This window comes from Schistocerca americana, chromosome 1 (assembly GCF_021461395.2).
Source record: "Schistocerca americana isolate TAMUIC-IGC-003095 chromosome 1, iqSchAmer2.1, whole genome shotgun sequence".
NCBI classification, from domain to species: Eukaryota; Metazoa; Arthropoda; class Insecta; order Orthoptera; family Acrididae; genus Schistocerca; species Schistocerca americana.
In genome coordinates, this window is record NC_060119.1 from 126,322,927 (window position 1) to 126,335,351 (window position 12,425).

At 45.7% G+C, this 12,425-nt stretch overlaps 1 protein-coding gene across 1 annotated transcript in view; it reads right to left on the reverse strand.

The window, feature by feature from the left end:
- LOC124605498 (proteoglycan 4-like) overlaps positions 1-12,425 on the reverse strand; it is a 196,244-nt gene that overhangs the window by 53,442 nt on the left and 130,377 nt on the right. The window lies entirely within an intron of this gene.

A 12,425-nucleotide genomic window follows, 5' to 3' on the forward strand; every position in this document is an offset into this window, starting at 1 on the left:
CGCACCACATTGGTCTGCTACACCGCCCTGTCCGGCCACTTAACTGTCTCCACAGTGTCCGGACTTTCACCAGCACCTACAATGTCCACTTTTGTAGACTTCCCTCAAGTGTTTTCCACATGTGTCGTCCCTGTGTCCTCCACTATTTTAACTCAAGTAACAGGAAGGAGGAAGGGAATGGGCCGATGAATTCCTAAGCTATGAGTGTGAAACCTCTGTCGCAACATTTTGCAGCACCAAGCAAGTGAAGTAGTGCAGTTTTCATATCGACGAACCAGTGTGGAGTCCAGATCATCCTTTCCAGATTCCCTGAATCACTCGAGGCAAATGCTGAGACAATGGGTTAAGCAAACGGTGCTTATTTCCTTCTTCAGTCTAGTTCAGTTTTAACTTTATTTCTAATGTCCTAAAGTTGTCCTAAAGTTGACGGGCCGAGAAACCTAGTGAATTTATGCCGCTCTTCGTGACAATTTCTTTAGTATCTTCCAGAGTCTGAAATATACTTCTTATTTTTCATTGTTCTTTCAGAGCATACCATATTGTTCAAACTACCTTGCTGACATTATTGTCAGTGTTACCAACTAAACAGATCACCTGTCTAATCTCTGAGATTTCTTTCCTCTGCCATAGTCACTTCTGCATACTGAACTTTTACGTCTCCCGTTTCAAATTTCTTTTGCATCCCTATAACATTTCAAATTCCCCCAGTCCACTCTTCGATTCGTAAAATGTCATATATTCGTTGAGTCGTTAATCTTTTTGTTATAGACGTATCTCATTGGGCAACACATCTTGGAGATACTAGGGTGTTACTACTCCAGTATCTTTTGCTAATAGAGAGAACTTCAGGACTCTTTTTCTAATACAGGGCCACATTCCCTATGAATTCACCTTTCATGCTGTTGTTTCCGTTGCCTTCTTCATCCTCATGCAGCTGATCATTGCTGATTTGTTGATTCCTCTGCCCTTATGGGAATTGGGAAAACCGTGTAAGATACCGACCGCCATTTGTGATAAATTTTGTTCCAAATCTGAGCATTAGTTGGCAACGCACACGAACCCAGGACGTTTTGATCAGTAGTCAAAGACTTAGCCTTAAGCCACTGAATGGAGTCGGCTCAAATTGCAGAAGTATGTTCCTTTTTACTTTTTTATTTTTTATTCAAGCGGAGGTTGAGTATGTGAGCCACTCCTGCCAGAGTAGTGTATGCGATCAAGAGAGTCACACCTACAGGTCATAGAAAGATTCCTGAACCTGTAACGTTAAAGAGTTACAGACCATATTGTTAAAACAGTTTACGAATTGGCATGTAAGTGCTGTCGTGAGATGAAGCATTTGCATAGTAGACGAAACTGTGACGGGACACATCAGATCAGATGGAAATCTGAAGATCCAAAAATAATGGACAACGTGATTACTATTAGCATTTGTTCCCAAGTACTGCAGAAAGAGTCCGACTACTAAACGAACTAATCAAAATTTATATGTCAATTGTCTGGTCACCTTGCTGTGAGACGCATTCCACTCTCTAAAAAGTTTCCTATTGTGCGCCTCACACCTCACTCACACCACACACTGACACCTTCTCAGTCTTATAATGAATACATCTCCCTACCATTTATGTGTGTTGCTTTCCTGCTGTACATCTGATGTGTCAGACGAGCTGAAAACATTTTTTTTTTTTTCAAAAATCCTTTGTCTCAAATACCGAAGAATTCCTCGCTAATAGAAAAATTGTCTCCTTCGCTTTCGGAGTCCAAGGTCTCCATGAATGACCTTTTGGGACCTTAAACCTATCCAGTCCATTTTCGCATCTGTTCATTGTATCCCCAAATGCACCTCGTGACGACGGTAACGCTGGACACTCCTGTTAAGAAACATTTTGTTGGATCAACAGTTCAGCACGCCAGCACTGACATGGCTTAGCTGTCAGTGGGACCGGCGATGGTTTTGACGCCTCTTCGGAGGTTCGGACCCATTTGGGGGATCAGCATTCTCCAGCCTTCATGCACTTCCCACTAACGGCACCACGTGCGATGTAGGCGACAGCCGAGGGCAACGTCATGTGTAGTGTTGGTTGGTTACCTGATTTGGGTGAGGGGACCAAACAGAAAGGTCATCGGTCCCATCGGATTATTGAAGGTTGGGGAAGAAATTCGGCAGTGCCCTTCCAAAGGAACCATCCCTTCATCTGCCTGAAGCGATTTAGGAAAATCTCGAAAACCTAAATCAGGATGGCCGGACGCGGGTTTTATGTAGTGTATCCACGTAAGTGTGTGATGACTGATCCCACCATTTCCGACAACGGTAATCATCCGCGGGAATTCTAATTTCCCCTTCGCTACTTGTTACTGATTCAGCAAAGAATCCATCCATCGATTTGAATGGAGTCGTCACACAGAGGGCACTCCAAAAGAATGTTCCAGCACAAGTAGCACTGCGGTGTTTCCCGTGCAAAAACACTTGTTAGTCCGTACACTTACTGACTTGCGGTAAACCAAGACAGTATCACAGTGACCAACAGTCGCAAGGTCTGCGCATCCTCTTAGGCAGTACAACAATAGCGGGTATACATACTGTCAGACTCCACAGGGTCCCCTTAACATAAACACAGGTGTGAAAAATATTGGAATAAGAATAATTTTTCCTAAAATTAACATGTTTTATGATCTGTCCCGTCATGAACCATGGACCTTGCCATTGGTGGGGAGGCTCGTGTGCCTCAGCGATACAGATAGCCGTACCACAAAGGAGGGGTATATGTTGAGAGGCCAGACAAACGTGTGGTTCCTGAAGAGGGGCAGCAGCCTTTTCAGTAGTTGTAGGGGCAACAGTCTGGATGATTGATTGATGTGAAGTGCTCTTCATGTACCTCGGAGCAATGTTGGAAGCGGTTCTCATCAGGAGTGGCAGGAGCGCGAGAAGCTCGGCCCGCTGGTGATTTTAAGTGAGCAACGACTGAACTGCAGCAGATGTCGCCTTTAGTGGCCATCAATTTACACTCGTGCCCCAACCTAACCCCAACCTCGTGACGTGCAATGTATCCGAAGAGACAATGGTCAACAACCTGCGGCAGACCTATTAATCACGTTCGCTTTGGTTCATCGCAGTTGTTTGAAGCAGATCTCTAAGAGCAAACACCTGACGGAAAAATTTCAATTTCAGCACTAATGCGAACAGTAAGCTCTTGCTCTCATGGGTTTCCTGCAACTGCCCTCACACTGCCTGTAGGAGATGAAGCGATACCAGTCGTTGAGTAGTCCTGGTTTGCACTACGTTACACGTTATATGCGAAACACGAAAATTCCAAACGAAAAATAATGACAGGAAGAAAAAATAGGAGCAAATGAAGAAGCCAACCCGGCAATGAAGATGGTCCTACAAAATATTAGAAATAAAATATTACATTTAATGCAGTTAATTGTAAATAATAGTAATAAAAGTCGATTTGATACCGATTTGCAAATAAAAGAAATCGTATACCTGACTAAATACGACCGAGGACGTTCTGCACATGAGGATTGTAACTTAACCAGTTCAGTATGACACCAGATAGCGTTATGATGTTACATTAATTTCCATACAGGACCAGTCGCAGCGATGATTTATTGCCTTCAGGAAGTTCGGTCTCATGCAACTTCGTGTGAAGCACATCTGCTGTAAGACACAAAGTAATTACCGACGGTGGCTGCCAGTGGGCACGGATTTAAATCAATGGGGAAAGATGAAAATGTATGCCGTCGTCGCACTAATTATATCCGAGGTGCCTGTTCTTTCGGACATGCGCTACAGCATTTGCAGATATAATTAAGGCAAGGACGGGCAATGATCACCTGAGCGCAGATGCACAACACTCTCGCACTCTTACGTGAGTCGCCGAAATGCCGCTAATTTCGAGGATAATGGTTAAGAGGGCAGTACATCAGTAGTATGTGGATCAGCTGAGAATTTGGGCCTGACGAGAGACGTCCTAGGGTAGTCCGTGCAGGTACGATGACTCTGTGCCAGGATGGCGCAGTTGTGCCTTGTGCGCAGAGCGAGCAAGTCGTTGTTCAAGTATTCGCTCCACCGCAGCATCGCAAGAGTTTGGAAGTTTATCACTTCAATGCTGTTTGTGTCTTTGTGTGTGTGACTTCGTCATTGTCTCATCCCCTCCTTCGTTCGGTGAGTGTCTGACAGCTTCCTAGTCCGCTCTTGTTTGTTTCTTACGGCGTCCAAGAGTGTTCCACGTAAAAGTACTGTGAAATTTTCGTTTGAAAAAGTCGACAAGTAACGTGTTTAGAAATACATGACTGGTTAGTTGATATTTTTCATGTTACTTCGCAACAAGTGCATGCTGCCTATTTTAATACTAAGAATTATGTGTTGTTGGAAAATCCATAGATCCCCTATAAGTAGACAAATTCCTGTTCAAGAATGTACTCAGGTTCCCTTCAGACATCAATATGCTGCTGCTTGCAATATACGAACCTTGGAATATTCAATCTTCCTCTGGAGGTAGAGGGTATATATCTTAAGGAAGTTTTGGCGCAATATGGTGACGTGGGAGACATTCACCGTGAATGTTGGCCAAGTCAACATGAGCTGCAGTGTTATAGCGGCATACGTTCCGTTGAACTGCAAATCAAAAAGAACATAGCGCCTCATTTTTAAGCCTGTGGTTATCGTACCCATGTTACATACAGCGCACAGGTGGGGACCTGTTTTCTGTGCGACGAAAGTGGCCACCTTCGAACTACCTGTGGACAGTGTTTGACGTGCTTCCTTAGAACAGCGCTGTAAGGTAACAGTTGCTGACGTTGTCCTCTCCAGTAACGAACTTGGGGCTACGTCTTCCCTCGTTTCGAGAGATCATCCGAGAATTCCCACTATCATTGCGGGTGATTTTCTGTCGTTGCAAACAAAGCCTGACCACGTTCCTACTACTGCTTGGACAGCGGCGCTCGCGATTAATAATAAGATGAATTGGTTGTGCCTTCCCCTGTCCCACCGTCCCCTGAGCCATGTTTGTCTGTCACTCTTGCCAGTAGTGTGATACTATTTGTCCCTGTTAAGGTGGAGTTCGGGAAGATAGTGTCAGGTATTCTTGCTGTTGTAGGGGTGGCTCCCATGGCACCGCCCCACACTGAGTGTATGCCAGAATCGTCTCCTTCACAGACTCCAACAGAGGTCCAGCCGATAGTGCAGCAATGCCCTCCCTTTCCTCTGCCTGCTCTCGGCGATGACGATCGTGATTTGCAGCATATTGTGACTCCCGTTGCGGAAGCTGTCATGCCAGAGTTACCTCTCGCTGTCTCTGAGATTCACTCTGATTGCCCTCCATTAGAGTCGGCATGTCTTACAGCTTGACCCTTCTGTAGGGCAGGCCTCGGACCCTGGACAGTCGCCTACACCATCTACTGCAGAGGCCATTACGCCTCACAGCCAGCCAAACAACGTGTACAGCCGGAACGTACAGCGGCGCGAAAAGCAACCACCGGTAAAGATTCATTTGGGGTCGGTACTGGGTCCCCGCTGTCTGATTAGTTATTGGCCTTCGCGATGGACTGTGCCTGCATTTGGTGGAATAATCAATCTGCTCTGTTGTCGTATGAGAACGAAGTCATTGGCGACGGGACTGATATGCAAAATAATCTCGGTTTTCTTGCTGCGCCAATTCGGTATAATTAGTACAACGACAGGCAGACGGGCGTCTTGGCCAGTCCGTCTACCGCAAGCCGACGCATACCGATTTATTCCTTAATGCACAGAGTTTCCGTCATCCTGTTCAGAAGAAAGCCGTTTTGAACACGCTACTATATAGAGCAAAAACTGTTTCTGACGATGAACACTTGAAGCCAGAAATTAACCATCTGAAGTACGTGTTCCGAAAGAATGACTATTGTGCACGCGAAATAAAGGCAGCGTTCTCCGAGAAAAGGAAACGTGAAAATGCTGCACACTCACAGGATGAAACACCGATTGCGTTTCTTCCTTTTTGTGGCGTTGTATCCAAAAAAAATTGAAAGAGTCCAGGGTAGATGGGGTATAAGACCGATTTTTCGTCCTCCTTAGAAACTTAAGGAGATGATGCGCCCTGTTAAGGACACTCTGGGCCCCAGGGTCCCTGGAGTTTATAATATCCCCTGTGAGTGTGGAAGCAATTATATAGGTCAGACATTCGTACCGTTTCCGAACGCTGTGCAGAACACCAACGGCATATTAAAAATAGAGAACTGGAGAAATCGACAATTGCGGAGCACAGCCTCACGAACAAACATAAAATACTGTTTGATGAAACAGAAATTCTTTCTGTGGTGTCACCGCCAGACACCACACTTGCTAGGTGGTAGCCTTTAAATCGGCCGCGGTCCGTTAGTATACGTCGGACCCGCGTGTCGCCACTATCAGTGATTGCAGACCGAGCGCCGCCACACGGCAGGTCTAGAGAGACTTCCTAGCACTCGGCCCAGTTGTACAGCCGATTTTGCTAGCGATGGTTCACTGACAAATTACGCTCTGTTTTGCCGAGACGATAGTTAGCATAGCCTTCAGCTACGTCATTTGTTACGACCTAGCAAGGCGCCAATACCAGTTATTATTGATGCTGTAAAATATGTACCGTCAAGAGCGATGTTCACCAATTATGGATTAAAGTTAAGTATTCCAGCAGCTAAGTACGTTTTTTGTTAGTCTCATTTCCTTGATCTGTTCCAGACCTCACGCCAGCCTGCGTGAGCTAAAACGCGTGCCTTTCGGCTTCCTCTCATAGTGGGTTGGCTGTCTTGCCAATCCACAACACTTTCCAATACCTCCAAATACTGGGATTTTGTTATTAATGAGGCTCTAGAAATAAGAATGAGCGAGAAGAACTTTAACCTTAATAGCGGATACTATCTGAGCTGTGCGTGGAAACGAGCGCTCCATATAGAAAAGCAGCAGAGACATTACTTTCAGAGTTTCCGCTCCCACGGAAGCGGTGGCGCCACCGGCGCACACACTGACACCGTCTGCGACAGCAGTACGTAATCGCCGACCAGTCACAAGCCGACCAATCAGAAACCGTCCACGGGCTATATAGAGGCCACCACAGCAGCAGTGAAGACATTCTGTTGCACCTGACGATGACGTTGGAGGTTACCGTCGAAAGCTTGAGATTTTATCCCGAAGTGACACTGCAAGAAAACCGAGAATGTTTTATATATGCTCTGTCCTTTTATGCGCTTATTCCCTTTGACTCATGACTCAGGAGAATGCAGTTGTCACTCTGAAAGTTAACAGAGTAGTTTCAGAGCTGCACTAGCTTCGCTTCCCTTCGCTTATATGTGACTACTGTGCGGATATAGTGTTAGAGCAAAAAGTTTTATTTACAATTTTCTCTCTTCCTGGCTTTCGAACATTCTGTAATGTGACACCGGAATTTTCGACGGGAACTGACTTGTCCTTTCGAGAAGGCATTCCCTTGATGAGACAGAGGTTCTTGAACCTGGTTGAGGAATATACTGTAGACTTTTTGACCTCATCTTGGTTGTCTCATGTGCTCCGTTTGGTTCTGGCCTTGCAGTGGAACTTTCGAGTGTATCTTTTACGCAGGAGTCCTCGGGGTGTGTTGTTGTGTGGTGATTATAACTGTGTTCTGAGTCTTGTCCACTAGTCCCCCCATTTTAATTATCGTCGAGATTTAACTGAGATTTAAATATCCGACGTCGGTTAAATTTACGCATTTTACTGCGACTTGTAGTAGCAGGATTGACCGATTGTGTTCATCGGACTGGATGCGCGATCGCATTCTCGCAGTTCACGTTGTACCTGCCAGCTTTTCTGACCACTGTGCTTTGGCTATAACTCTCTAACTTGGTCGACAACCTGTGAAACTCATCCGTTGCCCATGGATCTTAAATGTTGCTCACTTGGCAGGTCCTTCTCTCGATGCTGTGACACACAATGCGTGGGAGCGTAGTCTTCGATCCGCTGGCAGGTACTAAACCGAAGCTCCCTCAAACTTTGTGTTATTAGGGCGGCGAATTTTTACACAACCCACGAATTTTATTATTCTCTCTTGCGCGACTTGTATGACGATGCGGATCGCGACCCCCTGCTTATTGCAGATGTAAGATGCACACACTTTAAAAAAGTTTTTGCATCACCCCAGTTACCAGAACTCCTGAAGAGAGACGTTGACTGTGGATATTGTATCACAGACAGTTCTTAGACTGTTCAGAAATGTCACTAAACCCACCCAAAAACGCAAACAACCATGATTGAGCAGCGCCTATTAGACGGAGGGGGTCCGACAGCCGATCAGTTAGTCATTCCACCAGGAAGGAAGTACACGTCTTGTCTGTAGTTCAACCATGCCTAGACGGTCAATACCACGGTTCGATCGCGTCTCCATTGTTTCCTTGTGCCAGGAAGGGCTCTCAACTAGGGAAGTGTCCAGGCGTCACGGAGTGAAACAAAGCGATGGAGGATATACAGAGAGACAGGAACTGTCCTTGACATGTCTTGCTCAGGCCGCCCAAGGGCTACTACTGCAGTGGATGACCGCTACCTACGGATTATGGCTCGGAGAAATGCTGAAAGCAACGCCACCATGTTGAATGATGCTTTTCGTGCAGTCACGGGACGTCGCGTTACGACTCAAACTATGCGCAATAGGGTGCATGATGCGTCAACTTCACTCCCCGACGTCCATGGCGAGGTCCAAATTTGCAACCACGACGCTATGCAGCGCTGCATAGATGGGACCAACAACATGCGGAATGGACCGCTCAGGATTGGCAGCACGTTCTCTTCACCGATGAGTGTCGCATATGCCTTCAACCAGACAATCGTCGGAGACATGTTTGGAGGAAACCTGGTCGGACTCAACGCCATAGACACACCGTTCAGCGCGTGCAGCAAGTGGGAAGTTCCCTGCTCTTTTGGGGTGGCATTATGTGGCGCCGACGTACGCCGCTGGTGGTCATGGAAGGCGCCGTAATGTCTGTACGATACGTGAATGCCATCCTCCGACCGATAGTGCAACCATATCGACAGCATATTGGCGATGCATTAGTCTTCATGGACGACAATTCGCGCCCCCATCGTGTACATCGTGTGAATGATTCCCTTCACGATAACTACATCGCTCGACTATAGTAGCCAGCATGTTCTCCAGACATGAAGCCTATCGAACATGCCTTGGATAGATTGTAAAGGGCTTTTTATGGACGACGTGACTCACCAACCACTTTGGGCGATCTACGCCGTATCGCCGTTCAGGAGTGGGACAATCTGGACCAACAATGCTGTGATGAACTTGGTTACAGCATACCACGACGAATACAGGCACGCATCAGTGCAAAAGGACGTGCTACTGGGTATTAGAGGTACCGCTATGTACAGCAAGTCTGGACCACCACCTCTGAAGGTCTCGCTGTATGGTTGTACAATATGCAATTTGTGGTTTTCATGAGCAATAACAAGAGCGGAAATGACGTTTATGTTGATCTCCGGAAATCTCGTAATCGAGGTTATGCGAAACTTTCTTTGATGTCTGTGTAGAAGCAAAGTTGTTGCAGCTGAAGCTGCGGATGGTGGGAGAATTGTGGATACGATTTGCATCGGCCTCAGACTCGGTGTCGGCGTTGATTGCGTTACTTCTCTTACAGCAGGTGGCAGCCGTCAGCTACTTAGCAAGCGGACGTATTTCATGCCTTACATCAATACTATGTGGATCTTTACGACGTGGATACACCTAGCGACTTCCCCTTCGATCCGGCTATTGAGACCCTAGGTACCTCACTCACGCCTGAGCAGAACACCAAATTCTTGCCCACCCTTCACCCAGTTCATGTACACGATCTTATTGTTCCTTCTCCTTCTCACAAATCGCCCGGTACGGATGGACTCCATAAAGAATTTTATGTGCAGTTTTGGTCCCTATTGGGCGTCAAATTTACGTCCATGTTGAACGAGGTGATCAGGGTAGCAATTGCGCTCACTCCATTCAAAGTGGGGTAAATTGTATTGATACCTAAACATCCTGGTCGTAATATTGTTGATCCTCTCACGTTACTGAATTTTGAGCACAATACATTGCCGAGGGCGGTAAATCGCTAGATATCTGCCTTGCTGGCAGCTGTTGTCAGCGAGTATCATAGTTGTGTCTCTGGTAGTTCTATTCATACGTCTGTCCGAATAGCATGATGTGGTCTCGGTTGCCACCGTTACTTCTTGACAGGGCCAATCAAAACGTATCAATAGTTTTAGAAACAAGGCCAAGGGAACGTGGCAGTATTCATGGCAAACGTCTTTCATCATTTACTTTACAAACTTCAATTAAACAAGAACCAAAATTTTTCAAAAGTAAACATTTACGGTGTCTTGAGAAATATAATAAAAAAATTTAAAGAATTTAACTAAAAAACACGTTGTGTAAATTACAGGCTTACTCAAGCGCTTGAGAAATGTTTACAATTGCCCAGTTCTTAAAAGCAGTGTCAACCACTTACAAAAATTAAGAGACTCCCAAAAAATTTACTTTCAACTTGACTAAGCAGATTCTTTAACAATTAAACTCCCAATAAGTCCAAAACTTATCGAACTCTTACATTTTTCTCTCGGTTAAACAAGCAACTGGAACTTTTTTTTTAAAAAAAAGGTATTAACCATTAAGAAAAACGACTGTTCAAGAGACATCCCTTAAACGTAGTTTCAAGCCAAGTTTCCACTTACGCATAATTGCTTTAAAATGGTAAACGCTGAATGATTGCACTATACTCAATAAAATATTACAATTTCCTTCAATGAAACAAACAACAGCAAAATTCTGAATGTATTAACCATTTAAGAAGAAACTACCATTTGAGGGACCCCCCCCCCCAAAGTGTGCCTTAAAGCCGAGGTTCCAATGATTTATAACTGCTTTACGTACAGTAACTCTTGATTCGGGGAGTCGTTTACAGAGCCAGCGTCCCTCAGTTGTGGCAGGTCCGGGTATCCTTCCAGCCCGTTAAACCTGCAAGGCGTGGATCTCATGCCGGCATAACTAGAACTCACTAAAACGTGTGTTAACTGTCGGTTTCATATCATTTTATGAGAAGTAGTTCTAATAAGCACACTCCTGAGAAGAATGTAAGTCCGGTGCGAAATAGCGCAATGGCTTTGTGAAACCACAGGCAATGTGAGAGCACCAGGCTAATAGGGGCTCAAAATGCAACCTGCACAAACCAAAGTCCGCAACCGACATGCACCCATATCGAAACAAAACACAAAAGAGACGTTGCGGAGACCAAAGAGATACAAAGATGCGAAGATTCAGCCAAACAGTAACCAAGCGGAGAGGACAACAATTGGACAGTTCAACAGTGGGGGGTTTAATGATACACAACCATTACCCTGAAGTTATCAGGAAGTATCTAGAATAGAATACTGGCGGTGGGGGCTTCACATTAATTGGATAAATTTGAAACAACTCCCACCAAGAGGCCAATCTCCAGTCTCATTCTTTTGGGAATTGAAAACAGCAAACAGCTAAGCCATCAGTCAGATTTCGTACCTAGAATCAAAATTCGTGTATGGGAACACAGTACTGCAGTCACTCCACAAAGTAACAGAAGTTAAAGAAGGACACTAAGTAGTGGAGAAACGACCAGGGTGGACAATGATCCCCTTCGACCAAACGCGAACACCGGTTGGCCACTCGTTCTGAAAACCAATACAGGTCTTCCCCTGTTCGTTCTGGAGGTCACGTTCCAACTCACGCTGCCACTTCAGTCCGGCCAGAGCCGTTCCCCACGACTCTCTTGCATCGATCACTCTGTCTGCCGATCCCGCTCTCTCTCGGCCACCGTCGCTGAAATCGAGGTGCCAACGAGAGGCCAGTGTCTCCACCAGAATAAGAACATCTCAGAAGAGAGCAAACACAGGACAGACAGAGCCTAGGAATTCGAAAGAAGCTGAGCTGCACAGCTCACTTCTGTCCAATGTGCCTTTGCCTTTTTGGATTTTAATCAATCATTCCACGGCGTAAATCAGGACTTTGTGCTTCGAATTTTGGAGATGATCGGGGTTGCTGCTGAGGCTTGTAAAGCGTCATCAAATATATTGATAAGCATTGCTGCTTCGGTAGTTGTGAATGTGCAACTGACACTCCCGATTCCCATCCGTCTGGGAGTGCCACAGGCGAGCCTGCTCTCGCTGTATGTCTTACCTCTGGAGCTACTGCTTCGGAAGGTTGTGTCCCAGCTTCAGGGTTGGATACTTTGTGGAAGGAACCTGCTGTTCGCGCATATGCTCATGTTGAAGGCGATCATCGATGATTATTGCCGTGTTTCAGGAGCGTGACTTAACTAGGGCAAAATTAAACTCCCTAATTTACGAGATTTCGATGGAGCAGTAATCATGTAGGCACTGTCATGGATCGTCACACGTCACTAGGAGTTGTTACTGATTGTTGTCC